At 34.7% G+C, this 8,192-nt stretch overlaps 1 pseudogene; it reads left to right on the forward strand.

Annotated features, from left to right (window-relative positions):
* Positions 1 to 6,534: 6,534 nt before the first annotated feature.
* LOC117707568 (large ribosomal subunit protein mL40 pseudogene) lies at positions 6,535 to 7,783 on the forward strand (annotated as a pseudogene).
* Positions 7,784 to 8,192: the final 409 nt, after the last annotated feature.

Here is an 8,192-nt window from a genome sequence, read left to right on the forward strand (position 1 = left end):
AAGTAAGAATGGGTACTGTTTCAAAGGAGATATAAGTTAGTATAACTTTTTGAAAAACATTGAATAAATTTGGAATTGTGAGCCATTTATATCTCAGTGCTCTCATTCAGAAGATAGTATTTCATGCATACTACACAGACCAGTAATAACCCTGTTTTTTGTGGGAATATTTGAAATAGTCAGAGGAAAGGAAGTTTTCCTTTTTTTTTTTTTTTTTTTTTGGTTTTTCGAGACAGGGTTTCTCTGTATAGCCTTTGGCTGTCCTGGAACTCACTCGGTAGACCAGGCTGGCCCCGAACTCAGAAATCCGCCTGCCTCTGCCTCCCAAGTGCTGGGATTAGGAAGTTATAGAAGTTATAGAAGTCTGCATAAGCAAACTGTAGGTTATTTATTCAACTACATAGTATATAGCAAGTAAGAACTTATAAGATTAAAAACATCCTACATCAAAATCAGCATTCGACACAGAAATATTATAATTATGGTAACAAAGAATAAAGAAACAATGTGCATATGTATGACCCAATAAATGCAAAGATTTGAATACAAAGATTACTACCGAGATTAGAGATATAGTGCATAAAATCTCTTGTGATATCAGCTAAGAGAGTTTGGGAAACTCTTAGCTTTGAATATTCACTATCCCTGACATCACACCTCTCAAGTATAGAGTTCAGGATGTAATTCTTTTCATTGAATACCGCAAAAGTCATGCTCTACCATTCTAGAGATTAAGTTTCAAAATGATCATTGCTATCCATGTTGAGTTTTTTATCTTGTGCTCTTGTTTGCCTGTGCTGAGGAAACTAACTTGTATATCAAAAACTATCCCGTGGAGAGGCACATATGATCACTGACTGAAAGAGGCCTCCAGCTAGCAGTCAATGATTAATGAGAAAACAAATTCTGATAATAATGATGTTCTGGCTTATAAGCTGTTACACCTGTAGCTCACCTATCAAATGACACCATGTCATTGGATGACTCCTTTATAACAGTGTTATACATGATCTTGAAATAAACTTAGCCAAGAAGCAGCTGATTCCCCAGAATCAACAAGAACAATGACAATAAAGTGGATGGGTACTGTTCTAAACCAATAACTTTGAGAGTAAGTTTTTTAAGTATCAAAGATAATTATCATAGGAAGGGTAAACAGTTGACAGTGTGGCAGCCTGGCTAAATTGGTATGTTATCATCAGTGTACTCCTATCTTTGTCTTTAGTTTGGCTTTGATATGCGCTGCAGTTTAATCCTTATCTTGGTAAAACAAGGAAGCTGCAAGCTCTATAAATATATCCCTCATATCTACCAAGTGATCATCTGTGAAAATTGTAAAAGAAAGCACATACAGAAAATTAGTATTTTCTAGGCAGCATGTTTTAAAATGTGAGTAGAACCCATTGAAATTCATTGTGAAAATACATTATTTTATTTAAAGTATTCAGAAACTATTTAAAAAATTAAGCTGTACCAGTGTTAAGCCTATGAACAATTTTCATTTCCCTATAAATATACACACAAATACATATTTCATCAGATTGCAGCTAAGAAAGTAACTTCATATTTCAAATGTTTTATAAATATATTTGGCCGCTTTAAATAGTAAAGTTCAATGTTAAATTAAAACACTTGGAAGTCCCATTTTCTACTTAAGTATTCAATAGTCACATGTCCAGAGGCTACCCGATTAAAGAGTCTGACACCAGGGAATATTTAGTATTAGGGAGAACTGGTTTTGTCTTTTTTTCTAAACTGCCCTCGTTTTCATTTGTATTACTGCTTTTGCTCTGTGAGTCATACAAAATTTTTGATAATGATCCATGTAAATGGACAGGAAATTCCATTTTAGAAAAGTGCTCAGTTCCTTCTATATTATATTTATCCCAGAAAGTTTGAAAAATATCCCCACTTGCATCATCAAGATCAAAGATCTGGTGGACTTGGTAGGTGCTTTGTTATAATCTAGGTTTTTCTGAGCTTTTGACAGAAGAGTGATTAAAAACACAGGGAATGCAGATTCCTACATAACCATTTGAACAGGGCTCTGGGCTCTTTCAAGTGTACTCTAGATATAGTGTTATGTTGTTTTTCTAAGTGATTCAACTGTATAAGCAGTAGTTTCTCTGACACAGAGAAATGGGAAGCAAAAATGCTGATCAAATATATTAAAAATAAAGGATGAAGATATATTTGATAGCTAACCATCACATGCTCTTTCAGATTTCATAATGCATGTACATAAAATGCATATATAATATTTTCATATCATCTAATGTATTCATGTGTGTATATATTATACTTTAAATGTATATAGGCATTATACATATTAGTGCATCTGTTCTGTGTTGATGTTTTTATGTTGCACACTCTCCTAAGATTGTGTTATTCCCTGACTTACTGTCTCTCACAAGATACTTTTGTAAATAACTGTGTATTTTGTTTTATCCCATTTTTCATCATATTGTCTTTTGATTTTTATCTATATTGTATGTCTTCTTGCTCCAATGAGAATAATCAACAACATTGTGATTCTGAGATTTTAGGTAATCACTTAGAAATATTCTTGCTCTATTGAGTTGCTACTATCTTATTTCTTATGGTAGACTCAACACTAATGTAGCTCTAGAAACCACTGTATGTTACGGTAGTAAAATTTGTAGCCAACAAGAAGATTGGACGTTTCAGGTAACACATCATTTTCTTATTAAATTCTGAGTTCTGTATCTTAGTCTTGACCTATTAGTGTCATTAAATGTCCTTAGATAATACCATAATGGCAATATCTGAAAATTTGTTCAAGGTTGCATGACTTTTGTTATAATTTCCAAATATTCAAGTTTTAGATTTTAATAGTTTGTTCATTTGTTTGTTTGTCCCTACTAAAGCTGCTAATGGCCATGAACCAGAATTAACTTATGGGTTGACTTCTTCTCTAGCTAGGCTGTAATTGTCTCTGCCAGGTGAAAGGACATTCAAGGAATTAGTTATAGAAAGATTCTTACCATTTATCTCAGAGGAACAGACAGAACATTTGTACATATATTTTTAGAAGTTTACAACTTGACCAATGTGAATTTTCCAGATTGAGTATAGAGTCATTTCAAAAGTTGGTTGGTTATTTGTAAGATTATTCTAATAAAATTATGTACATTTATTTTCTCTTTAATTTTACATTAAGATCCTATGTTACAGAAATAAATAAGAATACATCTATGTCATGTATATTATTAAAAATCATTATATTAAATCATCAGAAACATTCTTTGTTTTTATCATAAAGGACTATTATAGAATTTTCAGTTTGGTGCTTCTGAAAATGTTAAACCTGGGGGAAAGATTTTTTTACTGTACAATCAAAGACTATTTTCATGGAGTCTTTTTAAAATATAGGAAATACTTTGTTATTTTAAGTTAAAATATTAAAAACCACGTATTTTGTAAGTAAACTCAAGTCTTAGCTAACTTCAGTCCATTCTGTTCTGGGATTTAACAATGTGTCACTTCCTCAGCCTTTGGGCTAAAGTCTCTAACCATTATTTTGTGTTCTGCATAATTGAGGAAGAGGATAGACTATAAGAAGGGGTTAGAGTTACTTTCCTACTGGATTTATTCTTATTTTTTTAAAATGTATTTTCACATTTGCTACACATAGTCTGGAGCAGCCACTTATGATGGGTAATCTGGGTGTTCAAAAGAATAGTAGAATTTTCCAGAAATTGATTAACAGAATGAGCATAGTCATATGGGTCTTATAATCAGAGTGTTTAAAAATAAAAGATAATATTTTGAAGTAGATTTGATTTGCATTTCTGTGATGAAGAAGGAAGTACATTAAGTACATTAGCTTTAAGTGTTTTTTGGGCATTTGTGCTTTCCTTTTATTTTCCACTTTTTTATTGGTTATTTTATTTATTTACATTTTAAATGTTATCCCCCTTCCCAGATTCCCCTCCACAAGTTCTCTATCCCCTTCTTCCTTCCTCTGCCTCTATGATGGTACTCCCTCACCCATCCACCAACTTCTGCCTCAACTGCCCTAGCATTCCCCTACACTCAGGCATAGAGCCTTCACAGGACCAAGGAGCTCCCCTCCCATTGATGCCAGATAAGGCAGTCTTCTGCTACATTTGCAGCTGGAGCCATAGGCTCCAACTCTCTGTGAGTACTCCTTGGTTGGTGGTTTAGTCCCTAGGAGTTCTAGGGGGTCTGCTTGGTTGATCTTGTTATTCTTTCTATGGGATTGCAAACCCCTTTAGTTCTTTCTTTCCCCTAACTCCTCCTTAGGAGTCCTTTTGACAATATTCTTTCTGTTTAGATCTGTTGTCCCTTGTTATTTGTGTTGTTTGTTTTCTATTAAGAAAGTTCAGGGTTGATATATATATATATATATATATATATCCTCTATCAGATGTATTACTGATAAAAAATTTCTTCTGTAACCTGCTTTTTAAAAATAATGATGTCCCATGGTATACAGAAAATTTCAGTTTCATAAGGTCCAGTTTTTAATTATTTTTCTTCATGCCTGTGCTCACGGTATTATACTCTGTTCATTTAGTCTTTTCCTGTGCCAATGTGTTTGAGACTATTCCTCACTTCCTCTTCTACCAGATTCAATATATCTGGCCTTATATTGAGGCTCTTGATTCATTTGGAGTGGAGTTTTGTACAGAGTGATAAGTATGACCTATTTTCATTTTTTTATATATAGCCATCCAGTTTGGCCAGCAGCATATGTTGAAAATGCTATATTTTTTTTTTCCAGTATGTATTTCTGGATTCTTTGTCAAAAAAAAAAAAAGAAAAAGAAAATCATGTGTCCATAGGTGTGTGCACTTATGTCTGGGACTTAAACCCAATTCTATTTATCAAAATATGTGTTTTTATTTTTATATCATTTCTCTTTTTATTACTATATCTCTGTAGTGCAATTTGACATCAGAGATATTGGTACAGGATGAAACTAAATACGACTGTTTTGGTAGAGAAGTACAACAATAAAATGACTGCTAATGTCATTCTGTATGTTCATAGATAGTGTCCTCCTCAACCATAGTCAGAGAGTCATCCTCTTGCAATGAATGGAAACAAACAACAGCAATCCACAACACTTACAAAGTTCAGAAAGTGGGGAACCAGGAGACACTCAGTCCTAATGATGACTCCATCAAACTCAGTCCCTTTCTCAGGGAAGTATATGGATGAGGAGGCAGAGAGATCATATGAGCCAGTTGGCATTCTTACTCCATGGAAACAAAGCCTTCTAAGCATAGCAGGATGCACATGTAAACTCACAGGGACTGTGACAGAATGCACACAGTCTGTATAAGTCTAAGCCAGATGGAGTGCCAGCACAAAAAGACACAAACTCCCATCCTTGACCTAGAACCTATCTTCAATTGATTAACATCCACAAAGGAAAAATTAGTTTTCTCCAGAAGACTTTCACTGAATATACAAACGACAGTTAAGGACAAGCACCTTGCCCAATAGTAGATGGCTAACACGAAACAAACTCAATAGAATTTTTGAAGGCTTGTTTGGTCCCTTAGTGCTTTGTCTAAAGTGAGATATCATGTAAAAGAATGAAATGATTAATAAAAAAGAGACATTAAAAAAACTTATACCCACAGGTCTTTGATTACATAATATAGGTTACAATTTTTTTGTTTTTGTAAGATTTCTGAATGTGGGAATATGTGTCTTTGAGTTTATGTGTTTCCTGTGCTTTTTCATTGGCTCCTATTTTTTTTCTGTGTATTTACTTGTTTTGTACTTTTCTTCTTTTAGATGACTGTTCATTTTCTGATGAGACAGAATAAGAAAGAATTTGGATTTGGGTAGGGTATAAATGGGTAAGATCTGAGACTATTTGGGGGAGGGTTAATCTAATCAAAACATTTTGCCTGAAAAATATATTTTCCAAAAAGATAAAAGAAAAGTAATAAATAAATAAATAAATAAATAAAGATAGGAATATAAGAAACTCAAGTTTACCCTTAGCTGCATAGAGTTTAAAGCCAGTCTGAATGACATAAAGCCCTGTCTCAGCAAAACAAAATGGAATCAAATGCAAAAGAAAAAGTTGAATAACTAGATTATCTGAAATATCTACTATTTCATATAAAACTTGTATAAATTTTTAAAGAAATATTGGCATCAGAATAGAAAACAATGTAGAGTAGACTCAATGGTTGGATCTCTGTCTTTAAATATATATATTGTATATTTTTAACTAGACATAGGTTATTTTTAGAGGTCATATTTAGAGCAATATTCATGCAGGAGACTCACCATTGACTCAGAAGAATATAGAAAAGCTTGCACTCTAAAAAAATGACTTCTTAAAAATACAGATATTTTTACTCTGTAGTGCGAGCTTCTGGAGTCAAGTTTTAGTAACGCCCAGACAGTGGAGTAGAAGTAATAATGTTAGCTAGATTTGTTGATTAACTTATAGAGGTTACTAAGAATGAAGCCAATTAGATTTTCTTCTTGTGTGATTGCTACTTTTAGAAATGAAAAGCTCGCTCTCCGAATCTCATACCTGCGTGTTCCGGGCAGAGGCCTGTCAAACCCTACTGGGTACCTCTGGTCGGACCGCCCAGGGGCGCGTCCCGGAAGCTGCCCGCCTGCGGGTGGCGTGAAGAGCTATGGCCACCATTGTGATGCTGTGTGCTGCGCGGGCTATGCGGTCTCAGAGCTGAATTCCTGGAACCTGCCAGACACAGGTCAGACACACCCACCAGAGAGCTTCCTTGCTGTCCTTCTGGGAGCTCATCCCCATGAAAGCAGAACCTCTACGAAAGAAGACGGTAGACCCTAGAAAGGATCAAGCAGCAAAGGATTGCTTGAAAAAAAGGATCCAAAAACTGGAAAAAGCCACCCAAGAACTGATTCCTATTGAAGATTTTATTACCCCTGTGAGGTTCTTGGATAAATCAAGACAACGACCTCAGGAGGAGCATTCTTCTGAGGAGAGTGAGCGGAGAGCTCTTCTGCTGAAGAGGTGGGCACTGTATAAGCAGCAAGAGCATGAGATGGAGAGGGACACCATCAGAGCCATGCTGGAAGCCCAGCAGGAAGCCCTGGAAGAGTTGAAACTTGAGTCTACAGAGGTATATGCCGAAGCCATGAAGCGGGACACCAGCCTATTCCCCTTTGAGAAAGAAGGGCCACATTACACACTACCAATCTCTAACTACCAGGCCCCTGAAGGCAGGTACAATGACATCACCAAGGTGTACACACAAGTAGAATTCAAAAGATAGAACTGAAAACTGCTATTCTCAGAACATGCTGGCCCTACGAGTATGGACTAGCAATATAAAGTCTACTTTCCACAGATGAGTCATCCCAGGAACAAATAAAGGGTAATCAAAAGTGAAAAAAAAAAAATGAAAAGCTCAGACAGATGCCGTTTTTGAACAAAAGACTGATATGTAATATTGACAGTTTTTCACTCGACATTTTGGGTATCTTTATATTAATAAGATTTTAGACATGTATACAAAAGAAACAAATGAATCATCTTAATAATTATAATTTTTTTTTCAAGACAGGATTTCTCTGTGTAGCCCTGGCTGTCCTGGAACTCACTCTGTAGACCAGGCTGGCCTCGGACTCAGAAATCCGCCTCTGCCTCCCATAATGAAAATTTTTAAAAGGTCAAGTAACGTGTCTAAATCACTCATTGTCTACTGGTTCTATAATCATAATTTATAGTCTACTATAAGTAATTTTGTATTTATTTCTTGAATTTGCATTCCATCATGTGTTAATTTTTCCTTCATTATTATTACTTTGAATATAAATGATCATAAAAACTGTTTCAAGTAAATTTTTTATTTTTTGTTCTCATATAGGATCCTTCAAGGTCTTGAAACTTGTCCAGAAAAGGCTAGGTTGGTTGGACAGTAACTCTGAAAGTACATTTGTTAAGAAAAATCTGCACTGCTTCTCTAACCAATACTCTATATTTGTATATCAAAATTATATATACACATAAATTTTTATTGAACATGCCCACCATTCACACTTGATATTTGTAATTCTAATAAATATCCAATACCTTATTGAAAATTCAAATTAAATATTTTATATTCAAATTAAATATTTTATACTATGGGACCATGAAAAGTAGCTTGGTTCCCAGTTGAGCTAAGGCAGGAAACCCCGGAGACCCTGAA

This window comes from Arvicanthis niloticus, chromosome 4, assembly GCF_011762505.2.
Source record: "Arvicanthis niloticus isolate mArvNil1 chromosome 4, mArvNil1.pat.X, whole genome shotgun sequence".
In the NCBI taxonomy this organism is placed as follows: Eukaryota; Metazoa; Chordata; class Mammalia; order Rodentia; family Muridae; genus Arvicanthis; species Arvicanthis niloticus.